This window comes from Pseudophryne corroboree, chromosome 4, assembly GCF_028390025.1.
Source record: "Pseudophryne corroboree isolate aPseCor3 chromosome 4, aPseCor3.hap2, whole genome shotgun sequence".
In the NCBI taxonomy this organism is placed as follows: domain Eukaryota; kingdom Metazoa; phylum Chordata; class Amphibia; order Anura; family Myobatrachidae; genus Pseudophryne; species Pseudophryne corroboree.
The window spans coordinates 511945622-511972151 of NC_086447.1; the positions used below are offsets into that span (position 1 = coordinate 511945622).

Here is a 26530-nt window from a genome sequence, read left to right on the forward strand (position 1 = left end):
TTCTGGATGAAGTCCCCACTCTCCCGGGTGGAGGTCGTGCCTGCTGAGAAAGTCTGCTTCCCAGTTGTCCACTCCCGGGATGAACACTGCTGACAGTGCTAGTACATGATTTTCCGCCCATCGGAGAATTCTTGTGGCTTCTGCCATTGCCATCCTGCTTCTTGTGCCGCCCTGTCGATTCACATGGGCGACTGCCGTGATGTTGTCTGACTGGATCAGCACCGGCTGGTGTAGCAGCAGGGATTTTGCTTGACTTAGGGCATTGTAAATGGCCCTTAGTTCCAGAATATTTATGTGAAGGGAAGTCTCCTGACTTGACCATAGTCCTTGGAAGTTTCTTCCCTTTGTGACTGCCCCCCAGCCTCGTAGGCTGGCATCCGTGGTCACCAGGACCCAGTCCTGTATGCCGAATCTGCGGCCCTCCAGAAGATGAGCACTCTGCAGCCACCACAGAAGAGACACCCTGGTTCTTGGGGACAGGGTTATCAAGCGATGCATCTGAAGATGCGATCCGGACCACTTGTCCAACAGGTCCCACTGAAAAATTCTGGCATGGAACCTGCCGAATGGAATTGCTTCGTAAGAAGCTACCATCTTTCCCAGGACCCGCGTGCAGTGATGCACCGATACCTGTTTTGGTTTTAGGAGGTCTCTGACTTTTTTCTGGACTGTGTCCAGAATCATTCCCAGGAACATTAGACGTGTCGTCGGGACCAGCTGTGACTTTGGGATATTCAGAATCCAGCCGTGCTGGCGCAGCACTTCCTGAGATAGTGCTACTCCCACTAACAACTGTTCCTTGGATCGTGCCTTTATTAGGAGATCGTCCAAGTATGGGATAATTAAAACTCCCTTTTTTCGAAGGAGTATCATCATTTCCGCCATAACCTTGGTAAATACCCTCGGTGCCGTGGAGAGTCCAAACGGCAGCGTCTGGAATTGGTAATGGCAATCCTGTACCACAAATCTGAGGTACTCCTGGTGAGGATGGTAAACGGGGACATGCAGGTAAGCATCCTTGATGTCCAGGGATACCATGTAATCCCCCTCCTCCAGGCTTGCAATAACCGCCCTGAGCGATTCCATCTTGAACTTGAATTTTTTTATGTATGTGTTCAAGGATTTCAAATTTAAAATGGGTCTCACCGAACCGTCCGGTTTCGGCACCACAAATAGTGTGGAATAGTAACCCCGGCCTTGTTGAAGTAGGGGTACCTTGATTATCACCTGCTGGGAATACATCTTGTGAATCGCTGTTAGCACCGCCTCCCTGTCTGAGGGAGCAATCGGCAAGGCAGATTTTAGGAACCGGTGGGGTGGAGCCGCCTCGAATTCCAGCTTGTACCCCTGAGATACTATTTGAAGGATCCAGGGATCCACCTGTGAGCGAGCCCACTGATCGCTGAAATTAATGAGGCGGGCCCCCACCGTACCTGGCTCCGCCTGTGGAGCCCCACCGTCATGCGGCGGACTTGGAAGAGGAAGCGGGGGAGGACTTTTGCTCCTGGGAACCTGCTGTTTGTTGCAGCCTTTTTCCCCTACCTCTGCCTCTAGACAGAAAAGACCCTCCTTTTCCCCGCTTGTTTTTCTGGGTTCGAAAGGACTGAACCTGATAAAATGGCGCCTTCTTAGGCTGTGAGGGGACATGGGGTAAAAATGCTGACTTCCCAGACGTTGCTGTGGAAACTAGGTCGGAGAGACCATCCCCAAATAATTCCTCCCCCTTATAAGGCAAAACTTCCATGTGCCTTTTGGAATCTGCATCTCCAGTCCACTGGCAAGTCCATAAGCATCTCCTAGCAGAGATGGACAATGCACTTACTTTAGATGCCAGCCGGCAGATTTCCCGCTGTGCATCTCTCATATATAAGACTGAGTCTTTGATATGGTCAATTGTTAGCAGAATCGTGTCTCTGTCTAGTGTGTCAATATTTTCTGACAGTTTATCCGACCACGCAGCGGCAGCACTGCACATCCATGCTGACGCAATAGCTGGTCTAAGTATAATGCCTGAGTGTGTATATACAGACTTCAGGATCGCCTCCTGCTTTCTATCAGCAGGTTCCTTAAGGGCGGCCGTATCCTGAGACGGTAGTGCCACCTTTTTAGACAAACGTGTGAGCGCTTTATCCACCCTAGGAGGTGTTTCCCAACGTAACCTATCCTCTGGCGGGAAAGGGAACGCCATTAGTACCTTCTTAGGAATTACCAATTTCTTATCAGGGGAAGCCCACGCTTCTTCACACACTTCATTTAATTCATCTGACGGGGGAAAAACTACAGGTAGTTTTTTCTCCCCAAACATAATACCCTTTTTTGTGGTACCTGGATGTAAATCAGAAATATTTAACACCTCTTTCATTGCCTCAATCATGCAGTGAATGGCCTTAATGGGCATTAAATGTGACTCATCGTCGTCGACACTGGTGTCAGTATCCGTGTCGACATCTACTTGTGCCATCTGAGATAGCGGGCGTTTCAGAGCCCCTGATGACTTTTGAGACACCTGGACAGGCACGAGCTGAGAACTCGGCTGTCCCACAGTCGGCATGTCGTCAAATTTCTTATGTAATGAGTCTATACGTGCACTCATTTCTTTCCATAAGCTCATCCACTCAGGTGTCTGCCCCCCAGGGGGTGACATCCCTTCTAAAGGCATCTGCTCCGCCTCCACCTCATTATCCTCATCAAACATGTCGACACAGCCGTACCGACACACTCCACACACACAGGGAATGCTCTATATAGAGGACAGGACCCACAAAAGCCCTTTGGGGGGACAGAGTAAGAGTATGCCAGCACACACCAGAGCACTATATAAGGCAGGGACTAACTGAGTTATGTCCCTTATAGCTGCTTTTTAATATAAACTATATACTGCGCCAAATTAAATGCCCCCCCTCTCTCTTTTTTACCCTTTTCTGTAGTGTAGTCTGCAGGGGAGAGCCAGGGAGCTTCCTTTCAGCGGAGCTGTGCGGGAAAAATGGCACCAGTGTGCTGAGGGAGATAGCTCCGCCCCTTTTCCGCGGCCTATTCTCCCGCTTTTTTATGGAATCTGGCAGGGGTATTTACCTCATATATAGCCCCTGGGGCTATATATTGAGGTATTTTTGCCAGCCAAGGTGTTTTTATTGCTGCCTCAGGGCGCCCCCCCCCCAGCGCCCTGCACCCTCAGTGACCGGAGTGTGAAGTGTGAGAGGAGCAATGGCGCACAGCTGCAGTGCTGTGCGCTACCTTGGTGAAGACTGATGTCTTCATGCCGCCGATTTTCCGGACCATCTTCTTGCTTCTGGCTCTGTAAGGGGGACGGCGGCGCAGCTCCGGGACCGAACATCAAGGCTGGGCCTGCGGTCGATCCCTCTGGAGCTAATGGTGTCCAGTAGCCTAAGAAGCCCAATCCGGTTGCAAGCAGGCGAGTTCGCTTCTTCTCCCCTTAGTCCCTCGCTGCAGTGAGCCTGTTGCCAGCAGGTCTCACTGAAAATAAAAAACCTAAGACTATCTTTCTTCTAAGAGCTCAGGAGAGCCCCTAGTGTGCATCCAACCTCGGCCGGGCACAAAATCTAACTGAGGCTTGGAGGAGGGTCATAGTGGGAGGAGCCAGTGCACACCAGGTAGTCCTAAATCTTTCTAGAGTGCCCAGCCTCCTTCGGAGCCCGCTATTCCCCATGGTCCTTTCGGAGTTCCCAGCATCCACTAGGACGTCAGAGAAATGCGGGTAAATGCGCGCTCCCACGCATTTACCCGTGTTTTTAGAGCTAGTGGAAAAGGGGTATAAGAGAAAAATAAACCTGAGATTGTATTAAAGGAATCACTGTCTATAGCAGCAACATAGTGGTTGGTACTGCTGACTTATTTATATACGAGCCCCAAGAACATATTTTTCTAAATACTGCATATGAAAAGGCTTCAAAACTCATATTCAGAGTAATCCTCCCATTACATAACCTTCTAATGTCTTTTCAGGAATTCAGGACATTGGGCCTGATTCTGATTTGGAGGTAAAGCAAAAAAAAAAAGCAAGTAAGGTAAAACTATACACCTGCAAAATTTTTTTGACAATCCTCCATTTCTGGAGAGGGTTGCTACAATAAATTGCTGATGTATGGGATCCCCTACTGGCGACTCCGATCAAAATAAATGATTGGAATCACCAAATCATAATTTTTAAACATGTTTAAAAATCATGTTTTATCGCAGGTTTATCTGTAGTGTATGGGCGATAGGCCGACCACTTTGCCCATACTGTGGGGAGAGATGGGGCGGTAGTAAAAGTGCGAGCAGGCACGGGCGGCGGTAGTAGTAAGAGTGCGGTGACATACCGTTCCTCTCCTGAATCCCGGAAGAGGAATGCTTGTGATTGGCTGTACTACCCATTTAAAAAAATTCAAGATGGCCGTGGTGAGCCAATTGCGGCTCACCGTGTCATCGTCCCGCCCCCCTTGGCCTGGCTATATTAGCCAGCGCAAGACGGTCAGACAGTCCGACAGCAGAGTAGGAGCTAAGAAGAGCTCACGTAGCCACCGCCCCCCAGGTGAAGATCACAGACAGACACCGGACGACGCCCTACATTTTCCTTTTGCCCTGCATGCTGGTACTTGTGGTTCTCAAAGTACAGGTATGCGAGGCAGGCTTGCTGGGACCTGTAGTCCCACTGTAAAGGACAATAATTTTTTTACAGTATGCCAATCTATCAACCCTGCATCCACCACCCAGGAGTGCGGGGGATAGCCCCAGGCTTCAGCCCAGCCTTGAGTGCCCTGGAGAGGAGGGGTCCCTACTCCCCCAGGAATCCCCAGCCCGGGCTGACTAGTTAGGGGGGGGGGGGGTGCTTGGGCCACGGGACCCCATCCAGTGTGTCCCCTGGCTGTGGCATTATCACCCTGCTAGTGGAGCCTGGTGCTGGTTTTAAGAATATGGGGACCCCTACTCATTTATATTCCCATATTTTTAGAACTAGGGCCAGCACCAAAAGTCCGGTGCTGGTTAATTAAATACAGGGGAACAACACTCGTTTCCTCCCCTGTATTTTGTGAACCACCACTGGCTCAGAGCTCGGGCTGGTTATGCTTTGGGGGACCTCACACTTTTTTTTTCCTTATTTTTTTCTATTAACAGAAGTGGGTGGGAGGTAGTAGCACTATCCATTATTTAATTTTCTACATATGACTTGTAAAATGACAATCGATTCAGCTGATGTATGGGCACAATCAAAATTTCAAGATGCAATCAAAATCTGCAGATCACTGAGACAAATCTGTAATGTATGGGCACGTTAGATGGATAGTAAAAATAATAAATCTGGGGGGAATATCTGCCACCCGGTCTGTACCACAAACAGGGTGACCGGGCAAGCCGGCTCTCTGTGTGGAAAGGGGACAGAGCCTCTGCAGCCCTGAGTGCGCCACAAACAAGGGGACCAGCCTGACCGGAACCCAATGCGGCGGGGATCGGGGATGGGGGGTGCGCAGTGTGCTGAATGCTGAGGTCTAGGAGCTTCACTCCTGGCACCTCAGTGCTACATGCTGGCAGAGTGCCACGGCAGCAGGAACAAGCGTCCCGAGCTACAGTGCTACACATGGGAGCAGAGCAGCTGCTGGGGGGACCAGAATAGCTGGCTCCCAGTGTGGCGGTTGAGGCTGTGTTAACCCCCGGGGTGCTACACCGAGGGAACCCGCCCTCATCACCCCCGGCTCACTCACTGCAATGTGTCTGGTCCGCAGCTCTCCAGTCTCCGACGCCAGGCATCTCAAATATAGCACCGGTCCGTGAGCCAATCAAAGCTTGCGGTCCAGCAGTCAATCAGGAGTAGCTGCTGCCGGTCCAAGAGCTCTAATTGGCTGACGCCATCTGCCCCACTTGCATTGCAACATGGTTTTGCCCAGGTGCTTTTGTTTGCTACCAAAACAGATTCAGGCCCATCGTGTCTACAGCCCTTTCATCCTCTTGCAAGATGTACTGAGAAGCATGTGTACCAACCTTATGCATGAAACAGGTAATTTACCTTGAACCAGATGAGGAGCCTCACAAGTTATTTCTCTCAGCTTGCCAGTTTGCACATTCTTAGGTTGACTGCAGGATGTCTGGATAATTACAATGAAAACAAGAATGAAACACTGTTGCTGGCTGCCTCCAACATTTGAAAAGGTGTACAAGGTGCACTCTCTTTTAGCCCCTACACACTGGCCGATTGCCGGCTGAGGTGCCAGACGGCCGATGCAGCTGTGATGGGTGGGCGGGAGTGGTAAGGGGGGGGGGGGGGGCTTGAAGTTTATCCACTCCCCTGTCCCCATAGCCCTGCATGCTAATATGGACGAGATTGTCCATATTGGCTTGAATGTTTAAATGAGCCGGCACCAACGATGAACGAACGCGGGCCCGCGCATCGTTCATCGTTGGGGCCTACACACTGATAGATATGAACGATATCTTGTTCATCAATGAATGAGATCGTTCATATCTTTCAGTGTAATCGGCCAATGTGTAGGGCCCATTAAACAATTGCAAGTTTTTAAATGTAAACACATTAGCTTATTAAAAATATTTACTTATATATTTGGCCATGACTTTTACCTTTACCAATACACACATTTTAGGTTATAGTTTTTTTATGGGATAAACTCCTGTAGTATATCTTATAATTAAACATTCACTGATTAAAGTGTCCCTTAAGTAGACTACACACTGAACAAGCAATTTTTAGCACGATCATAAAACAACCGTATCAGTGACTAATATGATAGACACATGAAAGCCAGACTACAAATCTAGTCTATCAGCAGATGGTCCATATGGGATCAGTATGGGATCCTGACGGTCGGGATCCTATCAGTCATAAGACCGACGCCAGAATCCTGACAGCGAGCGCAGCATGTCTGCTCCCTACGCTTCAGGCTCGGTGGCGAACTTCACTTGCCACACTAATTTATTCCCCCTTGGGGGGGGGGGGGAAGGGGTGGGACCACCCCCGAGTAGGGACTGCGGGCCCCGTTCAGAATGCCGACCACCGGGATTTCCTTGGCTGTTGGGATTCCGGCGTCAGTATCTTCATTGCCGGGATCCAGACAGCCAGGAATCTAACTGCTTCCCATCCATATAACCAGAGTGCAATTGGATATTTTACTTGCTGATCAACCAGTGGCCCTATAAGAATAGGGAAGGGGTGAATGGGCAACTGCATTTCTAGAAGGACTAGTGCATTCTGTTTGGATATTTAGGCACAGATTTATCAAGCCTTGGAGATTGATAAATAGCACAGTGATAAAGCACCAACCAATCAGCTCCTAACTGTCATTTTTCAAACACAGCCTGTGACATGGCAGTTAGGGACCTACTGGCTGGTACTTTATCTCCGTGCAATTTATCACTCTGCAAGGCTTGATTAATATGTGCTAGAAGTCTGAAGCAGTAACCACTTCCTCCTTCTATTATCAGTTGTACTTTGTGCAACCTTGACTTACATATGTGAGGGATAGATGGAGCAAAATGGATCCCTCTTAGCAACTTGGATCTCCTTCCTATAGAGAGAATCAGGGATCACCTGGTTAATGCCATTTTAGGATGGCATTAGTACAGTAGTTTCAGCAGTCAAGTTCCAAAAACTTTGTACAATTTCTACATCCCCATACTATTGTACGGGGATACGCAGTACATCGGATCTGTACTGCATGCAGGAGATATCAGTAATATATCCTGCGCTGTGGCAATGATGAATGGATCTAGAGCAAGAGAGGGTTCCGCACAGACCCAAATTCATATCATTTGATAGCTTAATACATGACAGTAACCAACATTGCAAAAATATACTCCAAATGGGTTAAGTCAGAATATCTCTGTTGGTGGTGCTCCCAAGAGTCGTATATTGTAATAGGTAACAAGAAGAAAGAAAAGAAGACTCTTTTTGTTGGGGTACACTTGAAAAAAATATTCATAAAGATTTTTATTTTTTTAATAAAAACATTTAAAGTTTGATATACATTAAAAGTGAAAATCAATGTGACTACCATATGACTGAGCAGAAGGTACTCGACAAGGGTAGACAAGGAAACACATATACTATAACAAAGGACATATGTAATAACAAGACTTTATCATGAGGATCACACCAAGATCACATTGCTGTATAAAATAGTTTCCCAGTTTTCTACATTTTGAAGTAAATCTTCTTTGCGAATGTGCAGGTTTACAACGAGTTGTTATAAAAAAATATATGGCGTGTAACAGCCAGTGTTGTAGGCGACTCTCAATATTGATTGCTAGTTCCTCTTTTTCTACAGCTGTCTACACACTTATAGATTTCACTAAACACCAACGATGAACGATGTGCGGCCCCGCGCTCGTTCATCGTTGATGCCCCGTCGCTTATGCATGCAGGTCAATATGGACAATCTCGTCCATATTAGCATGCACTGCTATGGAGCCGGGGGAGGGGGGAGTGAAGAAACTTCACTCCCCCCGCCACCGGGTCGCCTGCCGGCCATATCAAACAATAAAACAAAATTAAATAATATTAGCCCCCCTCCCCCAATCACCTGTCATTTGTGGGGGTAGCGTTATCCTTTAAAGTGGCTCTACCACCTACAGGAATATTTCTCTTATGTCCTAGAGGATGCTGGGGACTCCAAAAGGACCATGGGGTATAGATGGGATCCGCAGGAGCCTGGGCACACTGAAAAGACTTAAACTGGGTGTGAACTGGCTCCTCCCTCTATGCCCCTCCTCCAGACCTCAGACTTTGTGCCCAGGACTGACTGTACACTCACTAGGGGAGCTCTCCTGGGTTTCTCTGGGAAAGACTTTGTTAGGTTTTTTATTTTCAGGGAGACCTGCTGGCTACAGGCTCCCTGCATCGTGGGACTGAGGGGAGAGAAGCAGACCTACTTCTTCTTAGTTTAAGGGCTCTGCTTCTCGGCTACTGGACACCATTAGCTCCAGAGGGTTCGATCACTTGGTGCGCCTAGCTGCTCGTTCCCGGAGCCACGCCGTCACCCCCCTCACAGAAGCCAGAAGTCGGGTGAGTATGAGAAGACCAGAAGACTTCAGGACGGCAGAAGACTTCAGTAAAGGTACAGCGCAGTGGCAACGCTGCGCTCCATGCTCCCACACACACACATTTCCTCCAGCACTCACAGGGTGCAGGGCGCTGGGGGGGGCGCCCTGGGCAGCATGTTACTGGGTCTTCTGGCGCCGGCAGATGTTTGTTCGGTGCATTTGCACCGTTTTCGGGACCCCCGCCGGCATTTTAGTGAGTTTGAATTTGGCGGGCTGAAGCACGCCGGGAGGGGGTGGAGCTTAGCCGCGCGGCTCACAGGCGCCATTTTCTCCTCGTGTGCAGACAGAAGACGCTGGTCCGGGACCTCCACGAGCTCCATCAAAGTAACGGGGAGCTTATCGGGGGGGGGACACAGTAGCTGGTGCATATTTGGTATATTGGGCAGCGCTGGTACATAAATTTTCCTTGGTGGGATATATGGGCGCTGGGGTGTGAGCTGGCATACTCCCTCTGTGTTTCTCTGTCCGGGCTTCCTTGTGGGCCTGTCCCCTAGCTGAGGCATTGTATGTGTGTGTCGGTGGGTCGATACTAGGTGTCGATATGTCTGAGGCTGAATGTTATTCACCGGAGGAGGTTTTGGGGGAGGCAGATGCGGGTATGGAGTTGGCTCTGTCAACGCAGCCGATACCTGACTTACTTGCACTGTTGAACACAATTAATTCTAATGTAACTTCTTTATCGAAGAGATTAGATAAATCTGAATCACAGACACAGGTGTGGAAAAAATCCATGGAGGATGATTTATCACAGGTACAGACCCCGTCGGGGTCGATAAAGAGGCCGTTCACTCAAGTGGTAGATACGGATACCGACACGGATTCTGAATCCGATGTCGACTTCACTGAGGCTCCTTTACATCCTAGATTAGTTAAGAGTATTCAGTACGTGATTGTGGCTATAAAAGATGTGTTACGCATTTCTGAAGAACCTGCCGTACAGGAAACAAGGATTTGCTTGTTCAAGAGAAAAAACCTGAGGTGCAGTTCCCCCCCTCTCATGAGATGAATGCTCTTTGTGAAAAGGCTTGGGAGTCGCCAGACAAGAGGTGGCAGATTCCCAAGAGGATTTACATGGCGTATCCTTTTCCATCAGTTGATAGGGGAAAATGGGAGGCGTCTCCTAATGTTGGTAAAGCTTTATCTCGTTTGTCTAAGAAGGTGGCGCTTCCGTCTCCTGACACGGCAGCTCTCAAGGATCCGGCAGATCGCAAGCTGGAGACGTCTCTAAAGTCCATTTTCGCTAATACGGGTGCATTGCTCAGACCTGCTGTGGCGTCGGTATGGGTGAGTAGTGCTATTGCTAAATGGGCTGAGAATTTAGCTTCTGATATGGATACCCTCGATAAAGATACTGTTCTTTTAACTCTTGGTTATATCAAGGACGCTGCAGATTACCTGAAGGATGCGGCGAGGGATGTTGGTCTCTTGGGGTCAAGAGCCAATGCCATGTCGATTTCGGCCAGAAGGGCGCTGTGGATACATCAATGGAATGCTGACGCGGATTCCAAGAGAGCTATGGAAGCGTTACCCTTCAAAGGTAATGTCCTGTTTGGGGAAGGCTTGGCGGACCTGGTGTCTACCGCGACGGCGGGTAAGTCCTCGTTTCTTCCCTATGTTCCCACACAACACAAAAAACCACATCATCAGCAGATGCAGTCCTTTCGTCCAAATAAATACAGGCGAGGAAAGGGTTCGTCCTTTCTCGCTTCAAAAGATAGAGGAAGGGGAAAGAATCGCCTGCAGTGTCAGGCGCCCCGGACCAGAAGTCCACCCCATGACGCTGGGGTTCCCTGGGGGAGTCCGTCCCGGTGGGGGGCCGTCTGCAGTTCTTCAGTCGGGTCTGGGTCCAATCGGACTTGGATCCTTGGGTTCTAGAGATTGTATCTCAGGGCTACAGGCTGGAGTTTCAGGAGACGCCCCCTCACCGGTTTTTCATGTCGACCCTGCCAGTGTCTCTTCCGGACAGGGAGGTCGTGCTGGCAGCAATACAAAAGTTGTGTCTCCAGAGGGTCATTGTTCCCGTTCCCCCGTCTCAACGGGGGGAGGGGTTCTACTCGAGCCTCTTTGTGGTGCCGAAACCGGACGGTTCGGTCAGACCGATTCTGAACCTAAAATCCCTCAATCCATACTTGAAAGTTTTCAAGTTCAAGATAAAATCTCTGAGCGGTGATTGCCAGCCTAGAAGGGGGGGATTTTATGGCGTCAGTGGACATAAAGGATGCCTACTTACACGTCCCAATTTATCCTCCGCATCAGGCTTTCCTAAGGTTTGCGATACAGGATTCTCATTACCAATTTCAGACGTTGCCGTTTGGGCTTTCCACGGCCCCGAGGATTTTCACCAAGGTCATGGCGGAGATGATGGTTCTCCTTCGCAGGCAAGGGGTTACAATTATCCCGTACTTGGACGATCTCCTGATAAAAGCGAGGTCCAAGGAACATTTGCTGAGGAGTGTGAGTTTGGTACTATTGGTGCTCCGGCAGCACGGTTGGGTGCTAAATTTGCCGAAATCTCAGTTGATTCCGGCCACTCGGCTGTCGTTTCTGGTCATGATTCTGGACACGGAGTTACGAAGAGTATTTCTTCCAGAAGAAAAAGCTCTAGAACTGCAGTCAATGGTCAGGGAACTTCTGCGGCCGAAGACTGTGTCCATCCATCAATGTACTCGGGTTCTGGGGAAAATGGTTGAGGCGTAAGAAGCCATTCCGTTTGGCAGGTTTCATGCCCGGGTGTTTCAGTGGGATTTGCTGAGCAAATGGTCCGGGTCTCACCTGCACATGCACCGGAAGATAAGTCTATCTCCCAGAGCCAGAATTTCTCTCCTGTGGTGGATGCAAAGTTCTCACCTCCTGGAAGGTCGCCGGTTCGGTATCCTGGACTGGGTGCTTCTGACAACAGATGCAAGTCTTCGGGGCTGGGGCGCAGTCACCCAAGGAAAAAACTGCCAGGGGAAATGGTCGCTCCATGAAGCTTGTCTCCACATAAATGTTCTAGAGTTAAGAGCCATTTACAACGGCCTGCAACAAGCAAGAAGCCTTCTTCAGGGTTGACCTGTCCTGGTACAGTCAGACAACATCACAGCGGTGGCACATATAAACCGTCAAGGCGGAACAAGGAGCAGAGCGGCAATGGCGGAGGCCACAAGAATCCTTCGCTGGGCGGAACAACACGTGAGCGCTCTGTCAGCAGTCTTCCTACCGGGAGTGGACAACTGGGAAGCAGATTTCCTCAGCAGACACGATCTCCATCCGGGAGAGTGGGCTCTTCACCAAGAGGTATTTGCAGAAGTGACAAAGCGTTGGGGAATTCCGTTAATCGACATGATGGCGTCTCGTCTCAACAAGAAGCTTCCGGGGTATTGTTCCAGGTCCAGAGACCCCCAAGCAAGTGCAGTGGACGCCCTGGTGTCTCCGTGGGTGTTCAGGTCGGTGTATGTGTTCCCTCCACTTCCTCTCATTCCAAAGGTACTGGGGATCATTCGACGAGCAAGGGTTCAGGCGATTCTCGTCGTTCCAGATTGGCCAAGAAGGGCCTGGTACCCGGATCTTCAGGAGTTACTGGTGGAAGATCCTTGGCCGCTTCCTCTAAGAGAGGACCTGTTGTTGCAGGGTCCATGCGTGTTTCCAGACTTACCGCGACTGCGTTTGACAGCATGGAGGCTGAGCGCCAGATCTTAGCTCGTAAGGGTATTCCCGGGGAGGTCATTCCCAATCTCATTAAGGCTAGGAAGGAGGTTACGGCGAAACATTATCACCGTATTTGGAGAAAGTATGTTTCCTGGTGTGAGACCAAAATGGCTCCTGCGGAAGAGTTTCACTTGGGTCGTTTTCTCAATTTTTTGCAGGCAGGTGTAGATGCGGGCCTAAAATTAGGCTCCATCAAGGTGCAGATCTCGGCTTTGTCTATTTTCTTTCAAAAGGAATTAGCTGTCCTCCCAGAGGTTCAGACTTTTGTGAAAGGAGTAATGCATATCAATCCTCCGTTTGTGCCTCTTGTGGCTCAATGGGATCTTGACGTGGTCTTACAGTTTCTCATGTCTTCCTGGTTTGAGCCTTTGCGTAAGGTTGAGTTGAAGTTTCTCACTTGGAAGGTAGTCATGCTGTTGGCGCTGGCGTCTGCCAGGCGGGTGTCAGAGTTGGCGGCTTTATCTCATAAGAGCCCGTATTTGATTTTTCATTCTGATAGGGCAGAATTGCGGACTCGTCAACAATTTTTGCTGAAGGTGGTGTCTTCGTTTCACATTAACCAACCTATTGTGGTGCCGGTGGCTACGGATGCTGGGGCGGTTCCAAAGTCTCTGGATGTGGTGAGAGCTTTGAAGATCTACGTCGCCAGAACGGCTGTTGCCAGGAAAACTGAGGCGCTGTTTGTCCTGTATGCTTCCAACAAGATTGGTCATCCTGCTTCAAAACAGACTATTGCACGCTGGATTTGTAGTACGATCCAGCAGGCTCATTCTTCGGCCGGGCTACCCGTGCCGAAGTCAGTAAAAGCCCATTCTACCAGAAAAGTGGGCTCGTCTTGGGCGGCTGCCCGAGGCGCATCGGCTTTACAGCTTTGCCGTGCAGCCACCTCCTGGTCAGGGGCAAACACTTTTGCCAAGTTCTATAAGTTTGATACCCTGGCTGATGAGGACCTTACGTTTGCTCAGTCGGTGCTGCAGAGTCGTCCGCACTCTCCCGCCCGGTCTGGAGCTTTGGTATAGACCCCATGGTCCTTTTGGAGTCCCCAGCATCCTCTAGAACGTAAGAGAAAATAGGATTTTGGTACTTACCGATAAATCCTTTTCTCCTAGTCCGTAGAGGATGCTGGGCGCCCATCCCAGTGCGGACTGTTACTGGCAATGTTTTCGTGTTGGTTAACTTGGTTTATACACGGGTAGTGTATTTCTGGTTTTCAGCTTGTTGCTGTTGTTATTTCATACGGTTATCTGGTTTACTATTATTCCGGTGATACGGTATGTTTGTGGTGTGGGCTGGTATGTTTGTAGCCCTTAGTTTACACAAAAATCCTTTCCTCGAAATGTCCGTCTCTCCTGGGCACAGTTCCTATAACTGAGGTCTGGAGGAGGGGCATAGAGGGAGGAGCCAGTTCACACCCAGTTTAAGTCTTTTCAGTGTGCCCAGGCTCCTGCGGATCCCGTCTATACCCCATGGTCCGTATGGAGTCCCCAGCATCCTCTACGGACTAGGAGAAAAGGATTTATCGGTAAGTACCAAAATTCTATTTTTTGTGCCATCTATGTAGTTTAGTGCAATACGGGATAACAAATCAATTTTAGTTAAATCTCTTTAAGTGGTGGCATGTGCACCAGTGGTAGGTGGGCAGGGACTTACCTCCCAGCATTCTGGCAGTCAGGGTAGTGCCTCAGATCAGGACTGTTGCTGCCGGCATCGGGAAGTGTGTATGCACTTACCGATGCCGGCACTCCCGCTGCTGATGTCATGCTGGGCACACGTTTTTTAATGTGTACCCAGCTTAAGGGCTCTACTTAGAACACTGAAAAAGTAGAGTTATGGTTGACTTACCATTGTTCACTCGCTTTCTGCGAGGTACACTGGGTTCTACAGGAAAACAATCAGGGTGTAGAGTGGATCTGGATCCAGAGGCACCAACAGGCAAAGCTTTAGCTGTCCCAGGATGCATAGGGGCCTCCTCTATATAACCCTGCCTCCAGGCACTGAGAGCTCAGTTTTGATAATCAGTCCAAGCAGGTAAGAGAGAAGGCAGATGTTAGTCACATAAGAATACATTCTCACAACAGGAAAAGGTACCAGTGGCTAATGCCATACAAACACAAAGAAGCTAGGTGCATAAGGGTGGGCGCCCTGTGGAACCCAAAGTACCTCGCAGAAAGAGAGATAACAATGGTAAGTCTACCATAACTCTCCTTTTCTGCAGCAGGTTACATTGGTTTCCACAGGGAAACATCGGGAATGTCCTAAAGCAGCTCCTCATGGGAGGAGACGCGCCGTAGCGGGTATGAGAACCCGGCGTCCAAAGGAAGCACCTTGGGAGACGAAGGTATCAAAGGCATAAAACCTAAGAAATGTGTTCACAGAGGACCACGTAGCCACCTTGCACAATTGTTCGGCGGATGCGCCATGGCGGGCCGCCCAAGAAGGTCCAACAGAGCGGGTAGAATGGGCCTTAATCGCAGCAGGAGCTGGAAGTCTAGCCTGCGCATGAGCATGTGCAATCACCATTCTAATCCATCTGGCCAAGGTTTGTTTATTTGCAGGCCAGCCACGTTTGAGGAATCCACACAGGACAAATAGAGCATCAGACCATCTAATAGAGGCAGTCCTGTTCCCATAGACACGGAGAGCCCTAACCACATCTAAAGACCGTTCTTTAGCCAGTAAGTCAGAAGAGATCAAGGGCAGGACCACAATCTCTTGGATCAGGTGAAAAAATGACAACACCTTAGGCAAGTAACCAGGCCTGGTTGTCACGGTAGAAAATCAGTAAGGGCAGACAACAGGACAAAGCGCCTAAGTCCTAGACCCTTCTTCGGAGACAATAGCCATAAAGAACAGGACCTTGGCCGTGAGCCATTTGAGGTCCACCGATTCAAGAGGTTTAAAGGGAGACTTGAAGGGCTTTCAATACAATAGAACATAGAAGTAAGAATATAACCAAGCGCTCAGTCACTCCAAACCCATGTGCTGCCAGCAAATTAAGGCTACTCAACCTTAAAGATCATAAGAAAAAGTAATGTTATGTGCGCTGCAAATTTTTTTTACTTTCAATACAATAGACAGGTCCCATGGAGCCACTGGAGGGACATAGGGAGGCTGAACACGTGGAACACCCTGATTGAATGTATGAATATCAGTTATAGAGGCAATCTTGCGCTGAAACCATACCGATAAGGCAGAAATGTGAACCTTGATGGAGGCCAGACGCAGACCTAAGTCTAACCCTCTTTGTAGAAAAGCCAGATTTCTGGACATTCTGAATCTATAAGCGTCATAATTCTTATCAGCACACCAGGTGAAGTAAGAAGGCCAAACCCCGTAATAAATCTGGGCAGAGGCCAGTTTGCGGGCCTTCAGCAAAGTCTGAATGACCGCCTCAGTAAGCCCTTTGGCCCGTAGGTGTGATGCTTCAAGAGCCACACCATCAAAGCCAGTCTGGCCAGGTCTGGGTAGAAAAAGGGCCCTGTATGAGGAGGTCTTGACGCTGAGGAAGTAGAAGGCGATGCTCTGTTGATAGACCCTGCATGTCTGAAAACCAATGCCACCTGGGCCATGCTGGAGCGACTAGAAGTAGCATTCCTCCTTCTTGCTTGAACTTCCGCAGTACTCTGCGCAGGAGTGACACCGGAGGGAATATGTAAGGCAGCTGAAAGTTCCACAGAACTGCCAGTGCGTCCACGAACATTGCCAGAGGATCCCTGGTCCTTGATCCGAAGACCGTAACCTTGTGATCATGTCGAGACGCCATCCAGTCCATGTCTGGCAGGCCCCATCTGTCAAAAAGGAGTTGGAAGACTTCGGGATGAAGACTCCACTCTCCGGAGTGAATGTCCTGGTGACTGAGGAAGTCAGAACGCCTGGGATGAACACTGCTAATATAGCTGGTAGATGGTGTTCCACCCAACATAGGATTTTGGACACCTCCAACATTGCCATGCGGTTCAAGTGTTGCCCTGATGGTTTATGTAAGCCACTGAGGTGGTGTTGTCTGATTGTACCAGAGGCAGGGCGAGAGACAGTGCATTGAACACTGCCCTCAGCTCCAGAATACTGATCAGAAGTAGTGATTCTTCCTTGGTCCAACGACCCTGAAAGGAGTGTTGCTCCAACACCACACCCTATCCCCGCAGACTGGTGTCCATTGTCAATAGTACCCAGTTGGGCATCCAGAAGGGACGGCCCCTGCTCGATTGCTGGTCCTGGATCCACCAGGATAGCAACAGACGAACCTCCGGAGTCAACAAGGCCATTTGGTATATTTTTCGATTAGGTAGACCGTCTCACTTGGGGAGGATCAACCGTTGCAGATGTAAACGTCGATTTACATACAGGACTAAAAGCAACACTTTAAAAACACATTAAATACTCTTTAAAATGGAGCCGCTGCGGCCGCTGTGATCAAACCTTAGCCTACGTACTTATGACACCGTTAGCGTACAAAGCCCCGTACCATGTACGCACTTTGCGTACAAACGCCGCGCTGGCCGTACAAAGTACACGCAGTGCGTACACACCAAAAGACACCAGATTGTATTTAAGATGCTGGGTTCCGACACACCAACATATAATTGCTGAAAGGGGGGTTACAATAAACAACAATACAATAGAAAAAATAAGAATTTACTTACCGATAATTCTATTTCTCATAGTCCGTAGTGGATGCTGGGACTTACGTAAGGACCATGGGGGATAGCGGCTCCGCAGGAGACTGGGCACAAAAAGTAAAAGCTTTAGACTAGCTGGTGTGCACTGGCTCCTCCCCCTATGACCCTCCTCCAAGCCTCAGTTAGGATACTGTGCCCGTACGAGCGTACATAATAAGGAAGGATTTTGAATCCCGGGTAAGACTCATACCAGCCACACCAATCACACTGTACAACCTGTGATCTGAACCCAGTTAACAGTATGATAAACGTAGGAGCCTCTGAAAAGATGGCTCACAACAATAAACAACCCGATTTTTTTGTAACAATAACTATATACAAGTATTGCAGACAATCCGCACTTGGGATGGGCGCCCAGCATCCACTACGGACTATGAGAAATAGAATTATCGGTAAGTAAATTCTTATTTTCTCTGACGTCCTAGTGGATGCTGGGACTTCCGTAAGGACCATGGGGATTATACCAAAGCTCCCAAACGGGCGGGAGAGTGCGGATGACTCTGCAGCACCGAATGAGAGAACTCCAAGTCCTCCTCAGCCAGGGTATCGAATTTGTTAAATTTTGCAAACGTGTTTGCCCCTGACCAAGTAGCTGCTCGGCAAAGTTGTAAAGCCGAGACCCCTCGGGCTGCCGCCCAAGATGAGCCCACTTTTCTTGTGGAATGGGCTTTAACAGATTTTGGCTGTGGCAGTCCTGCCACAGAATGTGCAAGCTGAATTGTACTACAAATCCAACGAGCAATCGTCTGCTTAGAAGCAGGAGCACCCAGCTTGTTGGGTGCATACACGATAAACAGCGAGTCAGATTTTCTGACTCCAGCCGTCCTGGAAACATATATTTTCAGGGCCCTGACTACGTCCAACAACTTGGAGTCCTCCAAGTCCCTAGTAGCCGCAGGCACCACAATAGGTTGGTTCATGTGAAACGCTGAAACCACCTTAGGGAGAAATTGAGGACGAGTCCTCAATTCTGCCCTGTCTGAATGAAAAATTAGGTAAGGGCTTTTATATGACAAAGCCGCCATTTCTGAGACACGCCTGGCTGACGCCAGAGCTAACAGCATGACCACCTTCCATGTGAGATATTTTAATTCCACAGTGGTGAGTGGTTCAAACCAATGTGATTTTAGGAACCCTAAAACTACATTGAGATCCCAAGGTGCCACTGGTGGCACAAAAGGAGGTTGTATATGCAGTACCCCCTTGACAAACGTCTGAACTTCAGGCAATGAAGCCAGTTCTTTCTGGAAGAAGATCGACAGGGCCGAAATTTGAACCTTAATGGATCCTAATTTTAGGCCCATAGACAGTCCTGCTTGCAGGAAATGCAGGAAACGACCCAGTTGAAATTCCTCTGTGGGGGCCTTCTTAGCCTCACACCAGGAAACATATTTTCGCCAAATGCGGTGATAATGTTTCGCAGTTACATCCTTCCTGGCTTTGATCAGGGTAGGGATGACTTCATCTAGAATGCCTTTTTCCATCAGGATCCGGCGTTCAACCGCCATGCCGTCAAACGCAGCCACGGTAAGTCTTGGAACAGACAAGGTCCCTGCTGGAGCAGGTCCTTTCTTAGAGGTAGAGGCCACGGGTCCTCCGTGAGCATCTCTTGCAGTTCCGGGAACCAAGTTCTTCTTGGCCAATCCGGAGCCACGAGTATAGTCTTCACTCCTCTCCTTCTTATGATTCTCAGTACTTTTGGAATGAGAGGCAGAGGAGGGAACACATACACCGACTGGTACACCCACGGTGTTACCAGAGCGTCCACCGCTATTGCCTGAGGGTCCCTTGACCTGGCGCAATATCTGTCCAGTTTTTTGTTGAGACGGGACACCATCATGTCCACCTTTGGTTTTTCCCAACGGTTTACAATCACTTGAAAGACTTCTGGGTGAAGTCCCCACTCCCCCGGGTGGAGGTCGTGTCTGCTGAGGAAGTCTGCTTCCCAGTTGTCCACTCCCGGAATGAACACTGCTGACAGTGCTATCACATGATTTTCCGCCCAGCGAAGAATCCTTGCAGCTTCTGCCATTGCCCTCCTGCTTCTTGTGCCGCCCTGTCTGTTGACGTGGGCGACTGCCGTGATGTTATCCGATTGGATCAATACCGACTGACCCTGAAGCAGAGGCCTTGCTTGACTTAGGGCATTGTAAATGGCCCTTAGTTCCAGGATATTTATGTGAAGAGACGTTTCCATGCTTGACCACAAGCCCTGGAAATTTCTTCCCTGTGTGACTGCTCCCCAGCCTCTCAGGCTGGCATCGGTGGTCACCAGCATCCAATCCTGAATGCCGAATCTGCGGCCCTCTAGAAGATGAGCACTCTGTAACCACCACAGGAGAGACACCCTTGTCCTTGGAGATAGGGTTATCCGCTGATGCATCTGAAGATGCGATCCGGACCATTTGTCCAGCAGATCCCACTGAAAAGTTCTTGCATGGAATCTTCCGAATGGAATCGCTTCGTAAGAAGCCACCATTTTTCCCAGGACTCTCGTGCATTGATGCACTGACACTTGGCCTGGTTTTAGGAGTTTCCTGACTAGCTCGGATAACTCCCTGGCCTTCTCCTCCGGGAGAAACACCTTTTTCTGGACTGTGTCCAGAATCATCCCCAGGAACAGTAGACGTGTTGTTGGAATCAGCTGTGATTTTGGGATATTTAGGATCCACCCGTGCTGACGTAGCACTACCTGAGATAGTGCTACTCCGACCTCTAACTGTTCCCTGGACCTTGCCCTTATCAGGAGATCGTCCAAGTAAGGGATAATTAAGACGCCTTTTCTTCGAAGAAGAATCATCATTTCGGCCATTACCTTGGTAAAGACCCGTGGTGCCGTGGACAATCCAAACGGCAGCGTCTGAAACTGATAATGACAGTTTTGTACCACAAACCTGAGGTACCCTTGGTGAGAAGGGTAGATTGGGACATGGAGATAAGCATCTTTGATGTCCAGAGACACCATATAGTCCCCTTCTTCCAGGTTCGCTATCACTGCTCTGAGTGACTCCATCTTGAATTTGAACCTTTTTATGTAAGTGTTCAAGGATTTTAGATTTAAAATTGGTCTCACCGAGCCGTCCGGCTTCGGTACCACAAACAGCGTGGAATAATACCCCTTTCCCTGTTGTAGGAGGGGTACCTTGATTATCACCTGCTGGGAATACAGCTTGTGAATAGCTTCCACTACCGCCTCCCTGTCGGAGGGAGACGTTGGTAGAGCAGACTTCAGGAACCGGCGAGGGGGAGACGTCTCGAATTCCAATTTGTACCCCTGTGATACTACCTGCAGGATCCAGGGGTCCACTTGCGAGTGAGCCCACTGCGCGCTGAAATTCTTGAGACGGCCCCCCACCGTGCCTGAGTCCGCTTGTAAGGCCCCAGCGTCATGCTGAAGACTTGGCAGAAGCGGGGGAGGGCTTCTGCTCCTGGGAAGAGGCTGCCTGGTGCAGTCTTTTTCCCCTTCCTCTGCCCCGGGGCAGAAATGAGTGGCCTTTTGCCCGCTTGCCCTTATGGGAACGAAAGGACTGAGTTTGAAAAGACGGTGTCTTTTTCTGCTGAGAGGTGACCTGGGGTAAAAAGGTGGATTTTCCAGCCGTTGCTGTGGCCACCAGGTCCGATAGACCGACCCCAAATAACTCCTCCCCTTTATACGGCAATACTTCCATATGTCGTTTGGAATCCGCATCACCTGACCACTGTCGCGTCCATAACGCTCTTCTGGCAGAAATGGACATCGCACTCACTCTAGATGCCAGGGTGCAAATATCCCTCTGTGCATCTCGCATATATAGTAATGCATCCTTTAAATGCTCTATAGTTAATAATATACTGTCCCTATCCAGGGTATCAATATTTTCAGTCAGGGAATCCGACCAAGCCACTCCAGCACTGCACATCCAGGCTGAGGCGATTGCTGGTCGAAGTATAACACCAGTATGTGTGTATATACCTTTTAGGATATTTTCCAGCCTTCTATCAGCTGGTTCCTTAAGGGCGGCCGTATCGGGAGACGGTAACGCCACTTGTTTTGATAAGCGTGTGAGCACCTTATCTACCCTAGGGGGTGTTTCCCAACGCGCCCTAACCTCTGGCGGGAAAGGGTATAGTGCCAATAATTTATTAGAAATCAGCAGTTTTTTAATCGGGGGAAAACCACGCTTTATCACACACCTCATTTAATTCATCTGATTCAGGAAAAACTACTGGTAGTTTTTTCACACCCCACATAATACCCTTTTTTGTGGTACTTGTAGTGTCAGAAATATTCAATGCCTCCTTCATTGCCGTGATCATGTAACGTGTGGCCCTACTGGACATTACGTTTGTCTCCTCACCGTCGACACTGGATTCAGTATCCGTGTCTGGGTCTGTGTCGACCATCTGAGGTAACGGGCGTTTTAGCGCCCCCGACGGTGTCTGAGACGCCTGAACAGGCACTAATTGATTTGCCGGCTGTCTCATGTCGTCAACAGTTTTTTGCAAAGTGCTGACACTGTCACGTAATTCTTTAAATACGACCATCCAGTCAGGTGTCGACTCCCTAGGGGGTGACATCACTAACACAGGCAATTGCTCTGCTTCCACATCATTTTCCTCCTCATACATGTCGACACAATCGTACCGACACCCAGCACACACACAGGGACTGCTCTGAAAGAGGACAGGACCACACGAGCCCTTTGGGGAGACAGAGGGAGAGTTTGCCAGCACACACCAGAGCGCTATATATATATAGGGATAACCTTATGTAAGTGTTACTCCCTTTATAGCTGCTGTTTTATATTAGCTGCCAATAGTGCCCCCCCTCTCTTGTTTTACCCTGATTCTGTAGCAGGACTGCAGGGGAGAGTCTGGGAGCCTTCCTTCCAGCGGAACTGTGAGGGAAAATGGCGCTTGTGTGCTGAGGAGATAGGCTCCGCCCCCTTCACGACGGCCTTTTCTCCCGCTTTTTTTAGGAAAACTGGCAGGGGTGAAATGCATCCATATAGCCCAGGAGCTATATGTGATGTATTTCTTTAGCCATATAAGGTTTAAACATGTTTTATTGCGTCTCAGGGCGCTCCCCCCCAGCGCCCTGCACCCTCAGTGACCGGAGTGTGAAGTGTGCTGAGAGCAATGGCGCACAGCTGCAGTGCTGTGCGCTACCTTATCTGAAGACAGGAACGTCTTCTGCCGCCGATTTCTCCGGACCTCTTCGCTCTTCTGGCTCTGTAAGGGGGCCGGTGGCGCGGCTCCGGGACCCATCCAGGCTGAACCTGTGATCGTCCCTCTGGAGCTAGTAGCCAAGAAGCCCAATCCACTCTGCACGCAGGTGAGTTCGCTTCTTCTCCCCTTAGTCCCACGATGCAGTGAGCCTGTTGCCAGCAGGACTCACTGAAAATAAAAAAACCTATTTAAACTTTTACTTCTAAGCAGCTCAGGAGAGCCACCTAGCATGCACCCTTCTCGTTCGGGCACAAAAATCTAACTGAGGCTTGGAGGAGGGTCATAGGGGGAGGAGCCAGTGCACACCAGCTAGTCTAAAGCTTTTACTTTTTGTGCCCAGTCTCCTGCGGAGCCGCTATACCCCATGGTCCTTACGGAAGTCCCAGCATCTACTAGGACGTCAGAGAAATGGCTACAGTCAGTGGTACATACGTTTTGGTTTCGCCTGCGCTTCCCGGGACATATCCTGTGCACCGGGGATCATTGGTCAGCTCAAGAGGTGGGCGATGGCTAAGACTTGAGATGTGATTTCTGTTGTTTGTATCTGAGTTCCCGCCCCATGACCAGGTAAACCCATCACATTAATCATACATAAATCTGGTATTATTAATAACTTAATGTTGCAATATATGATAATATTCTTATACCCACCAGACTAATGTTTACGTGACTCTGAACAATATGATCCCACACATGATATGATTATCTATTTCCATCCTCAAGATATACATATATACATACACACACCACATACATACATACATACATACATACATATACACACTCCTGCTATTACAATTTGTTAGGAAATAAATATTTATTTATATATATATATATATATATATATATATATATAATCTCCAAGAGTTTAGACTATGAATGTTATTACCTCAGATTTCTAAATGTCTGGTTTGTAATTTGTCAGCTATTGCTGATTGAGTTTCTCATCAGTCAACCTAGGTTCCTGGATATTGTCTTTCTGTTTGTCCTGTCTTCAGATAAGACAATGACAATCCAGTATTTATTGTCTTCGACAGATACTGGACAACTCTAGAACAATGGGGGTAACCAAAGGTATTTGCCTTCTTCATATACTGGTAGGTTAATTGGATCCCAACAAAATCAACCCTAGCATGAATGTGTGTGTACATGTGGTAGGGAATATAGATTGTAAGCTCCACTGGGGCAGGGACTGATGTGAGTGGCCAAATATTCCCTCTGGAAAGCGCTGCGAAATATGTGTGCGCTATATAAATAACTGGTAATAAATAATAAATAAATAATAAATTCTTCATGGGATTTCAAAGCTATGCGTAAACAAGGCCATCTGGTACATTGTATTAGAATTTTCTGGGAGGATAATTTATGTGCGTACCAACTTCATGCTATTAGAAGGATGAGCAGACAGTGGGTGATTTTTGCAATATATGGATTAAATATATGATATGTCTTTGTGGCTTTTCCATGCGAGTACAAATGCCTCTGTAATTACTCATACCACGCGCTAACACGCACGACCGCGTGAGCGATCATACGCAATTTGCAAATATGTGCACACGGTCGAATAAGTAGACGCACGGAGGCCATATATGTGTTGTTTGTACGTGATGTGTGTACTGCAATATTGTCCGACTTCGACAGTCCACCCTTTGGCAGTCATCAATAACTGCCACTATCTAATCAATAAACAGAAAAAAATATTACCTATACAATATATACAAAAGCTTGGATGATCGGGGAGAGTTGTAGGTGGGAAATGTATAGCCTACTGGGATAGTAAAAAGCATGTATGTATGAACCAATGTCTGAAGGGCATGTATCATCGTGCCATACATGTTCTAAATAAGCTTCGAGGTATTGCGAAGTATACATTAATTCCTTCTCATCCCGTATTATGGGTCTGTAAATGGGCAAACAAACACTACCGAGCTCTTTTCGGCTTCTTATTCCAACAAATGGGGTGCACATTTAGTTGATGATACATAGAGGGGGAACATATGTGAGTGCTAGTATATGTGGCTATCACCTGTCGACTATGTGTGCCATTAACTGGAGGTTGCAGAGATGAAAATAAGACACATATATAAAAATACATTCACATAAACATTTTAGGTTGGGCTGACGTCTTTTCCGGTTGGATGCATCTGGGCAGAGGGGGAAACAGAGAAAAACGGGTGAAAGAAACAGACCATGAAATTCATTTGCAATCCTTATAACGCTGTCTCTATTGAGGGGTCATAAATTAAATCTGCTGCTATAACAGCGCCCTCGCTCCTTAGACTCATCAAATTTGTGCCGTGCTTGCGCCGCGTTAGAATTTGAACACACCTAAATATCAAGCCAATAATTATGATGACTCCCAGGATACAAAGGAGAAACTTCCCCACACTCATAATGACATTTTGAGCCCACTCTCCTAAACCTGAGAGTCAGTTCATTACCCACAGACGCTAAGGTAAGGTTGTACTTCCTCCTGAATGCCCACTTCAACTGCAAGATCTCGTCCATCTTCTGATTGATGATCTCCGTGGGGTCGTCAGTGCTGTTCGTAATATATGTACAGCACTTCACACCATATTGAGTTGCCAGAGTAACACAGTACCCACCTGTCACGGCTGTAACATAATTAAGGACCATCCTGTGCTGGATCAGTTCCTTCTTGTAGGCTTGTAACTCCCTTCCCGTATACCTGAAGGTGTCATCATACATCTCAGTGATATTATCTATCAAGTTCGCTAGCGCATGGATATACCTATAATTTATAGTTCCTCTGGCAGTACGGGTGATGTCTAATGCGAGAAGGAACTGAATCCCGGTGGATTCGTGGATCAAATCAGAGGCTGCGCGCTCTGCCCTATCTGTGAGGTGTCTCTTGATGATGTGTTCATAGTGAGTAGTGAGTATGAGTATAAGGAGTCTGAGCACTGCGGTGAACGTCTTTCATTTCATCGTGGGTTATGGTCATGACCTCCGGTAGTACTCTCCCAATATAACACAATCCCTCAGAGCTCGGGGCAAGCCACTTGTACGCTTTCCTCCCACATATGAAATAGGCATCATCTGGGAGAACATAGGGGACAAAATGTAACATCACCATATTGCAAACTTTCCACGTAAAGAAACCGATCCCTAGTTCTCTCATTTGCTCAGTACAAGTATCGGGCTGGATGATACAATACCCTGACGATACTTTTCCAACCCACATGGTCTTGCTTCCACGTGTATACCTATACCGAAAATACCTCCCACTGTTGGCTATCTGGCGTACAAGTTCAGAGTCAATAGGTATCTTATCAGCTCTGTGTGAAAAGGTCATTGTCTGGTTATTCCACGTCACTTCCCAATTTCCTGGTTTTCGGTAATTGGAAATATTAAAACACAATAAGGACCTGTCTACATGATACTGGTGGAGCTTCAAGCTAGGGGGCCTGTAGATATTGAATTTCTTGTCCACCGGTCTCCCGTAATTCGAGTACCTCATCTATTGCTAAAGGGTATAGTACTAATCCTGACTTACTCTGACCTTGAGGTACCTGTGAGCACACCCAGCATTCTGTCTGGTTTAAGACCTTACCCACTAGTGAGTGGTAATCACTCAACGGATGGCGGTCCATGTCGATATTAAGGTTGGACTGACATCTCTGGATGCACCCATCCTCGACTATATTCTCACAATTCCTACAAATACAATATTCATCAGCCAATAACCCTTCACATTGCCTCCGAGCTCCATGACTACCAGTGCGCTTACTGATACCAGCCTTTACTCGAGTGATATGCTGCTCCTGAGATCCTACAAATTCGTACTCGCCATCAGAACCCATTCCAGATCCTTGCTCGACCTCTCTGGGACCCTCACCAAAACAAATTGTCCTGATCAAAAACAGAATTACTAGCAGTACCCGAAA

At 48.4% G+C, this 26530-nt stretch overlaps 1 protein-coding gene across 1 annotated transcript in view; it reads right to left on the reverse strand.

Annotated features, from left to right (window-relative positions):
• Window positions 1–26530, reverse strand: part of MCM9 (minichromosome maintenance 9 homologous recombination repair factor) — a 266670-nt gene that overhangs the window by 194442 nt on the left and 45698 nt on the right. The window contains exon 2 of the mRNA XM_063917226.1: window positions 6002–6080. The gene's annotated coding sequence lies outside the window, so the exon portion shown is untranslated. The remainder of the gene's footprint in view (window positions 1–6001; window positions 6081–26530) is intronic.